The sequence below is a fragment of the Mesoplodon mirus genome (assembly GCF_964341445.2).
Source record: "Mesoplodon mirus genome assembly, chromosome: 1".
Taxonomy (NCBI): Eukaryota; Metazoa; Chordata; class Mammalia; order Artiodactyla; family Ziphiidae; genus Mesoplodon; species Mesoplodon mirus.
Window position 1 is genome coordinate 63,002,880 of NC_138976.1, and position 10,657 is coordinate 63,013,536.

Consider the following 10,657-nt stretch of genomic DNA (forward strand, 5'->3'; position numbering starts at 1 on the left):
ATAAACATTTCATTTCATTTTAAGCAAAATGTATTTTAAAGGATGTTTTACATTCAGCATAGTCATTAATTGGACTTCTGGAAATGAAAGTAGTTGTTAAGTACTTGTTATAAGTTGCACCTCTTGAACAATTATGTTTGTTGCTGTTCTTTTCTGCAAACAAAAATGTTTATGGGCTCAAGATTGTAGGCAAAAAGTGACTGAGTTCAGAATTTTAAAAATATTAAGTTAGCTGATGTTCCATTGTGAGAAAAATACTATTTTGCTTCAGAGTTGTATTAAAAATATTTGTGGTTAACATAAGAGATAGGTATACTTAAAATATTAATATATTAATCTCTTTGAACAGAAGAAAGCATAGTTTACTTTTAAGTAATAGAAATAGAGAACATAAGCATAAAGTTTAGTGTAACAGCTAAGTTAAAACTTCTGTCAGAATGAACATCAGTGAATGTTTGCTAATGCTTACAAGTATTTTCCTCTAAGGATGGTGGCTAATTATAACTGTTCTTCATCAGGCTTTTTCAAGTCACTTTCCTACAAATAATTAGTTGAAGATGTGTCACCCAAAAGGGTGTATTAATGCTAATCATAAAGACTTGAGTTAGGGGGCTTCCCTGGTGGCGCAGTGGTTGAGAGTCCGCCTGCCGATGCAGGGGACACGGGTTTGTGCCCCGGTCTGGGAAGATCCCACATGCCGCGGAGCGGCTGGGCCCGTGAGCCATGGCCGCTGAGCCTGCGCGTCCGGAGCCTGTGCTCCGCAATGGGAGAGGCCACAACAGTGAGAGGCCCGCGTACTGCAAAAAAAAAAAAAAAAAAAGAAGACTTGAGTTAGAACAACACCTCCACCCAGGAAGTATGAAGTAGTTTTGATTATAACCACATACCTTTCTATGTGTTAGATAATGGAGCAGTTTGAACGTTCTCACATATGTTGGTATAAAATCACAATGTATCCAGCTCTAGTTTACAGTGGTATTAATATTAACAGAGCTGCTAGTCTTTCCCTGGACTTTTCTCTAGTGTCTACTTCCCTTGTGCTTCATGTATGAATAGACTACTTAGCTCAAGTTTACTAAACTATTGCTGCTTCATTAAATAAGTTTTTGACATGACCTCTATATATGTAGATATATCTAGAATTTACTTGGTACAGTTTACACTTACAAACATTAAATAATTTATTAATAGATATAAGTATTAGATTTTTTACCCAATTCTACTGTTGCTTTCAAAAATATAAGTACTGGCAAATGTAGTTAGTAAGTCATGTACATTTAGTATGTTCTACTTGCTAGTATTAGTAACCATATAATAAATGAATGAGTGTATTATTTAATGTCCACTTTTGTTACTTTCAATCCTGAGAATCCTCTGAATTTCTCTGTAAATCACAAATTTCATTATGCTCTGAATTTAGCCATTCTCAATTGAATTCTAGAATATTCTTCAGCAGAATGTGAGAAAATAATAGAACCAACTTGCTTGAAGTATTTTGAACCAATGTTGTTCTTCTGTATATCAATCAGTATTTAGCATTTCAGCTGCATTTAGGATGATGATGGTTTAACTTCAGGAAGTGTTTTCTCTGATGTCTCCTTTCATTATCATTGTGCAATTTTTAACAACAAAATTTACTACCATTTTGTCTGTTCTTCAGATGCCGTTATACTGCCTGCTAGTGCTAATTTGAAACAGAAATAATAATGGTGTTTATCCTTACATCATTGGTATTTTCGGTATTTTCCATTATTTTTTTTTTTTACTATTATTATTTCCTTTTTCCCTTGTCTACCATAGAGGACAGGTACAAATGAGTAGTGAGTAGCCAAAATTGGATAAAGAGAGTATTAAGATGGAGAGAAGGCTAGACAGAGCATGTATAATCAGCATCTCAGCAGCAGGGTTTACTGGATACAGAATCTGTGACATCAGAGAATTCCTCTGCTACAATCATTTTAGCCTTATCTCTTGTTGACACTGTTTCACTGTAAGAGTTGTTGATGCGTGTAAGCATTTCGTTTGAGTTATTTTATCCAAGGAGTGTATATTGCTGATTCTTGTCAGCTAGTCAGATGTCTTTAAGAAATTATTTTGAATTTTAAATATCGTAAGTGTACAGTGTACGCTAACATGAAGTTCAAGAAAGTACAGCTACTTAATGCCAAGCAGAAATGAATAGGTTGCCCAAGGTTTGATTGAAAAAGCTGGGACCTTTTTATAAGTCTCCTCTTGCAGAGAAAGGATATACTAACTATTGTAGTAAGATCTGTCAACAGAGGGAAAATCAACAGTATGTATATAAAGGGTGATTTTCACTTTAAAATTTGGACTGTTTCAGTTTTTCATATCTTGAGGGTCTCTGTAGCTATTGGTATTGTGGATATGTAGACTCTTGAGGGTCTCCATAGCTATTGGTATTGTGAATCCCTGTAACATGTAATGTGGTGCTTACCACAGTTGTTCAACACTCTGATCTTTTGGGTATTGATAGCTTTATATCTAAACAGAGATATGGACAAAACAGTAGCAGTGAAAGGTGGTCTTTTTGTGATTTTGCTTGTCTGTTGACTAAATACAGGGTTTACCTGGGTAGGCTGTCAAGTAAAGGGACAGCTAGTCTGCATATTGCACGCTTGGTGTTCTTGCCAGGGTGTGTCGGGTGACATTGGAACTACTGGTGCCTGAAGTTAGTGTTTCACCGCCTCAACAGCTAAGACATCCTGGTGCTACTCACTTTAGCATTGAGTGACATTTTTAACTCCCATACCAAAGAGGTAATTTTCTTTTTGGTTCACTGAGTTTTCTTCTCACATCCTTGTATTTGTAAAGTAGAATTTAATGTCACTAAGAACACTTTTGATTAATAGATCTTAGTTTTTGCACACTGCTGCCTCAATTTAATTGGCTTTAAATGTCTCTCACTTGGTCTGTTTTTTTTTTTTTTTTACTTAGAAAGTAAAGTAAAAAAAAGAGTTTTGTTTTTTTTTTACTTAATATGGTCTTTAATTTTGTATTTTCGTATAATTGGCTACTTTAAAAAGTAGTTTAATAGGTCGAACTTAAAAAAATAATTGAAACACTTTACACAAGATTTTTTTGTTTTATTCTGCAGGAATAAATGAGAAATAATAACGCTTATTTCTACAGATGAATTCTGTAGCTTGTTGGGCCCTTTTAATAAATGCTAAAGCAAAATGCTAAAAGGAGAAGTTAAGGGCCCATTCTGATTACAGATGAAGAATTCTGCATCTGTGTGTGTGTATATGTGTGTGTGTGTGTGTGTGCGTGTGTGTGTGTGTAATCCTTAGTGGTATTAAAGAATGGTAATTGCCATTTGTTTTGCAAATAAAGATAAAATTAAAGAACGTTTTAAAAATATACGCATATGTGATATATGTATGCACACACACACACGCACGCACACACACACACTCTTGCCCAAGAGGAAATGCAAAACTTTGATTTAAAAGCAAAACGAAAATTGAACTTTACCAAAAACAAAAACAAAAAAAAGCCTGGATGTTGTTACTCATTTTACATAAGTTAGAGTTAAGAGTATTTTTAAAACTAATTCTGCTTTGTGATTCATTTTACAAAAAATGGGAGAGAACATCCTTTAGAAGTAGTTGTCCAAATGTAATACTGCTATGTGTACTATCCTGGTTCCCTATTTTTTTCCACAGACTTCTAAAACACTCATTTAGTGTCCTTAAAAAAACCGTAGCTGAAATGATTAAAAATTTTGGCAAGAAGATAACTGTGTGTATGTATTGGAAAAGTAGACAATCACATTTGAGAATGTTTTGCATAGTTTTCAATCAACTAAAATCATTCTGTCTTTGAATGTAGATACAATATATGGTTTTGCAGTGAATTCTGAATGGAAAAAAATCAAGTCAAACTAGTGTGAGATGTGACTTAGGATCATTTGAATGATATGTAGAAATACAGATGTACATATTTTTAGGGGTAAAGACAAAATTTAAAAGCAAAATGGGAAGAGACAACATTGTCTCTCTCTGTCAACAATATATTTTCTAGATTTTGTTGGGACAATATCAGTTCTGAGTTACTCAGCTTGTTTATGTGTTACTTAAATTAATGTGGCTGAATGCAGTTATTTGTTCAAGTTATTGGGTAGTAGAAGATTCACAACTATCTGCTCTCCTCCAGAGATGAATATTAAAAAGAAATATCTACTTTAGCATAGGTACAGTAAAGCGACTAAATGATACAATAGGAAGAAGTTTCTCCACAATTGGAGATACTCAGACAAATAAGTTGCAGGTCTAACCTGGGGGAATAGAATAGGCTTTTGGAAGAACTAAGCGTAGATGATCTTGCTTGTAGGAGCTTTATGCCCCTGGAATTAGTCTTTTTAAAATGTGACTGGCAAGTTTAATGAATAGGCAAAATTTGTGATATTTCAAGGCTCCTAAAATTGTGTGTCAACCTCAACTGGTGTCTAATATTATATCCCTAAAATAAAAGACTTTTATTTTAATAGTGGTATGTTCCAAGTGCCATATGACGATCCTGTTTTTACATTTATCAGGCATTTTTTTTCATTCAGTGCATATGTTTAAATCTGAGTGCTGTTTTGCTGCATGTCTGTTTTACTTTGTCAGTTCCCCTAAGAGCATTTAAAGAAAAATCTTCACTGACATTTCTTGTGCTAAAGGTAATAAGGAAAATGGTAGTTGAGGAATATGAGAATAGATTGAGAAGAGGGAGGAAAATGACAAGTGGGAGCCATGTATCTGAGATATACTTGTTTAAATGAAAAGTCTACACTGGTTCTTAAAATGAAAAACCATGTATCTACTTTAAGAACGGTGTTTTGTTTTGTTTTTAATTTATTTTAACGATTTAGTTTTATTCATGTAATATTTCTGTTTTCTTTGCAGATTGTTTTTAATTTAAATTGTGGAGTTTTTACTTCTCTTGAAATGTATTATGTACTGTATTTTTAGAAATCTTATTTTTAAATAAATATTTTTTAAAAACATAGGACTGTTCTTCTCCCCCACCTCTGTATTTATTAAAATCAACCCAAATTCTAGATTTCAGCACTATCAGTGTGGCAGGCCACTTTGTTTAGTTTTATGCAATTTGGATAATTATTCATACTTAGTAGCCTTAGGATTTTGTTCTATTATAATCTCAAAATTGTTTATATATTCAAGAAAAACTGGATATATGTAGTAGGGTTGAAATTGACAAATGCAGTATTTCTAGTTAGGCGTATTTGTTTAGAGATGACCCAGTTGGCTAGATTCAGTCACCCCGTTTATTTAACATTTATTGTGCCAGACAGTATTTTATGGAAATATTTTTTCTTTGTGGATAATTTACATAAAATAAAATGCAGAGAGTATATATCTAGGCATTGTTTTAGATCTAGGGGTATTAAATTACCTAGAGCCTTTGCTGTTATGGAGTTATAGTCTAAGAGTATCTGGGTAGCTTTTTATTGACAAATTTCCTAAGTCTCAACTAATTGCTTTACTTGTATATGCAAGAAGTGAGAACAGAGACGTGTATATCAGTGGGTATAAATTGGTCAAAAATATCTGAAAAGACAAATCAGTATGTCTTAGAAATAATGAAGGTGTAGAAACTGAGATTGAAAGATAGGGGCTTAACTTTATTTTTAAAATCCCTTCTTAAATTTTTATTACCAGAAAAGTAATGTTGATAAATACTCTGAATTAACAGATAAGTTAAACGACTTGATAGAGTTTCAGATAAAACTATAAACTTTGCTGTATTGGTAAATGAAAGCAAATTGTTGCATGCTGACAAACCTTAAAGGATTATAAAACTTTATTCTTGTTCCTTTTTCAGTTTCCTTTGCTCTGATTCAAAGCAGCATTTAAAATAATTGTGCTTTCTCAGTGATGATAAATTATAATTCTCAAACTTTTTAGTCTCAGAACTCCGTTGTATTCATAAAAATTATTACAGGCCCCAAGGAGTTTTTGCTTATGTAAATAGTCTTTATCAATATTGACTATATTAGAAATTAAAACTGAGTATTTAAAATGCTTATTTATTAATTCATTTAAACATACCAATAATAAACCTATTGCATGTTAACATAAATAATGTATTTTTATTTAGAGATCCATGATTTTACATTTTTTTCAAAGTTCTAATATCTGCCTTTATAAAAGAAAGTTGGATCCTGATACTCTTCTACACTCAATCCATTGCATTGTTATTTTGGCTGAAGTATCTAGAAAAATCTGGTCTCATGCAAATAATGGAATTGGAAAAAGGAAGAATATTTTAATAGTCTTTTCAGGTGCCTGTGGATATTCTTTGATAATATAAAAATCTCAACAAGTTATGGTTTCTTAAAGTTTAGTTGCATTGTAGAACCGGACACAATACCAAGGAACTTTTCCTACTCTGTTACATTAAAAGCCATTGGTCTCTTTTTCACTTTGGAAAGTTCTCTTCACCCATACATGATTTTGTGACATCATTCATTAGTCATTTGGAAACTATTGGAGTGACACAGATCTTCCAAGTGTTACACATTTCATTCGATAAAAATAAGATAAAATTAGATTAAATTAAAAATTTTAAACTAATATTACCACTGATCTGGTCAAAAAAGTAAGTACTAGAAAACTGTTAAGCTCATAATGACACATTACATTTTGTAAAATCCTAATTTTCATGTAAAAGCTTGAGTTTTATTATTGGTAACCACAATGTCAGTGATTTTCCTTAAGGTGACAGGTTCACTTCACTCATTTTGAGAAAATGTTTGCCAGATACCCATGTCTGAAAAATGAAAGTTTGTCAGTTATTCTTTCAAGTAAAAAATGACGTTCCATGAAAAATGTGGCTAGTTCAGCTTGCAACTCAGCACCAGTGCTTTTTTCCTCAGGAATGAACAGTCATACTTGGGAATGCAGGTAAAGGGCTTCATGTTTACTTTCCATGTTGTCAAACAAGAATATTCAAAAATGTACTCAAAGGACAAGATTTAATAAAAAATATTTTTACTGATTCATCAAGGGCATATTAAGTGAAACTGGCTTGTCATTTTCTTTTTTAAGCTGAGGTTTGTTTGAGTCTACTTAATTTGAGTCTGTTTAGGGAGAAAAGCAATGGGGGGGTGGGGGGAGGTAGGACAGAACACTATGCATTTGAGACTCCAGTTCATTTACTCTATATTTGATAAGTGAAAAGGAGCATTAGCTGCTTAAAAAGAGAATTTGTATTTCTGTATGCCTGCTTTTGAAGTACTTAAAATGTAGCATTCTTAAAGATTCACATCTATTTAGCCTTGTTATAAAGAGACAAAAACTAAAAATACATGATAGTATTATAATACTGCAAAATCATTTGAGAAGCTGCCAGATACTGTAAGTGAACAAATGTGCACAAATGCTGCTCTAGGCTGATCAATTATCCATATGAGCAGCAATTACATTAGTGTGCAAGGGCAGTTGGAGGGGAAATTGGACCCTGTGGACATCCAGCTGAGCAAACAGGACTGAGGAAGGATAGAGGATGTGTGCTTTGAAAAAAAAAAAAAAATCTAAGCTTACTTAAAAAAATATTTGTATCAGTCACAACACATTCTTTATATGTCCTCTGGTCGCCTAGTATTTTTCAAATTAGCCCTTTTCTCCAAACAAAAGCGCGCCTCTGTTTAAAGATCAAACACCCAAATAGCAATGTGTTTTGCATGTGAAAAAGCCAGAATAATTCAGGAAATAGAGAACTTGGAATATGCAAATCCAAACATTCAGATGCTACTGTACATATATGCTTAAGTATGTTGTTGGTAGTAAATTGTGGAATGGTCTGGATGGTATTTATCTTTCTTAATACTGAAATTTACTATTTTTATAACTAGAAGTGTTCCCTCACTCTAATGAGTGATGGTTCTTGGCATAAACTGAATGATTGAGGATCTAATACAATGTGGAGTTGTTATAGTTCCACCTTGAAGCTGTGGGTGAGTAATCTTGATGAATAAGGAATGACCATCAAGTTAATGAAATTTATTCTATAAACTGTATAAGCTATGTAGCTGTTGGACCAAATACCCTCATTCCATTTAACAGGTTCATATTTTAATGGCACCTAAAAATAACCAATATCAAATTTTTGGGGTGGTCTACACATGTTTTAACTTGATGTCTGATTTAGAGAGTTCTTGAGTGTTTGAAAGCATTTCACATGTTCTCAACATGGAAAAGTATCCACAATATAAAATACCAATCCATACAAAGTGCTCTAATTTTTGCCATTCATTTTCCATGTGTATTTTTTATATTTGAAAAATAATTTCAGTAATTTGGGTGATCCTGGTGGTAGATAATCTCTAAAAGGACCTCGGGTGTTCCCCGCCTCCTGGTATTCAAACTCTTGTAGAATTTTCCCCTTTTCCCTCCCTGGAAGTAAACACTATCCTAAATTTGGAATGTATTATTCCCAAACATGTTTTTGTACTTTCACGTGTGTAAACATGAGAAATATTATTTGATGATTTTTAAAATTTACATAAACCTCCTCACAGCAGTTCTTACCTTTTGTTCTTGCTATTTTTTTTTCTTCTCCATTAGCACTTACCACCATCTAGAAAAAAATGTGAAAAATCCCCTCTTCCACTGTCCACTCCAAAGGTAGCTACTGAATAGCCTGGTATCCATCATTCCTCTTCCTTTCCTTCACATATCTCATATCTATCTAACTATCTATCTATCTATTCTCATACGCATGGTTATTTGGCTTTCAAGGGAGACCCAACTAACTTTTCTGTGATTTGCCTTTTTAACAATATATCTTGGAGATCATCCATATCACGACATAATAGTCTATCCCATTCTTTCTAACTTTTCTGTAGATCTAATCATATTAATATCCTATAAGTATAAAATAAATATAAATATATAAAATAAATAAGTATATTCAACCATGCCTCTATAATGCACTTCAAATATATTTCTTTTTTTTGCTATTGGTAACAATGTTACAGTAAATACTTGTACAAAAATCTTTGTGTCCATTTGCTAGTATTTCTGTAAGTAGATTTCTAGAAGTGAAATAAGTCAAAGGATGTGCATATTTTTAATTTTGATAGGAAATACCAAATTGTCTCCCAAAATTCTTTAATTTACACACAGCCTCACTTGGTACCATTAATCTTTCAAATTTGTGTCAGTCTAATAGAGGTGGGCATCTGTTCATTTTTTTTCTTCTTCAAATTCCTTGTTTATGGCATTTGACTCTTTCCTTATTGAGTGTTATTAACTCTTTATATTTTCTGGATATTGTTTTTTAATTTATTCAATATGTTTCTAAATTTTAGCCCAGTCTCGTTTTTCTTTATGGTTTTTCTTTACTGCTGTGTAACAAATAACTCCAATTTTAGTGGCACAAAACAACCAACCATTTTCTTATGGTCACAGATTCTGTGGGTCAGGAATTCAGAAAGGGCACAGCAGTTTTTCTCTGTTCCATAGTGTCTGAGGCCTCAGCTAGAAAGTTTTGAAGACTGTGAAGAAATCTATTACTGGGAACTGCAATCAGCCAAAGCCTCATTTACTCACATGTCTGATGGTTGATGCTGGCTGTCAGCTGGGACCTCAGCTGGGGCTGTCATTGAGAACACCTGCCTGGGTCTTTCCATGTATCTGAGCTTCCTCACAGTATGATGGCTGGGTTCCAGGAGAGTAGCCCAAGAGAACCAGGTAGGAGCTATATCACCTTTTGTGACCTAGTTTCAGAAGTCACAAGCCTGCTGTAGTCTCAACCCTGCCTGAAAGAGAATGTGGACTCCACTTCTTGGGAGGAGTGTCAATACACATTTAACAAGAAAATCATCTTGGAAGGGAGGTAGTGTTGAGGACATATATGGAAAATAAATCTGCCACTATCATATTTTATGGAAGAATTAAGTTATCTTGAAATTTAAACATTTTAAGATGTCTGGGATTTTATCTTGTTTTAAAAAGCCTTTCCTCAATCAAGATTATATATTTTCCTTTATTTTTCAAAAAACTTTGATAGTTTTGCTTTTTTGTATTATGCTGCTGAATCCATTTAGATACTTTTATAAACTCCAGTGTAACTTTAATTTTAGTAAACTTCAGTGTTTTTGTGTATTTCTGTAAACTTTTATTTTTGTAATAAGTGTATAGTGGGAGACTAACTTTAAATTTTTTTAGATATACAAAATATCACCAACACAATTTTTTGCAAAGTTCATTTTTGCATATATGATTTATAATGTCATTTGTGTTCTTAACGGTAAGTAGCATGCATTTTATTCTTCTAATAATTATTGGTAAAAATTTCAAAAGCATTCACCTATATTTTTCTAATTGTAACCTTCATGTAAAAATAGTATTTTTTAATTCCTCTACCCATTTGAAACAATAATTTTTCTATGTTTTAATTCCCTATTTCCACTTATTTTTTAGTGAATATAATTTGGAATTTTATAGATTATTTTATATCATCCATTTAAAAATCAATTTTATTAAGGTATAGTTTATATACAACAAAAGGTACCCATTTTAAGTGTACATTTCAATTAGTTCTTAACAAATATATACACCCTATGACTACCAGCACAATCAAGATATAGAATATTCATTCAGTCGCCACAAAAAATTCCCTGGGG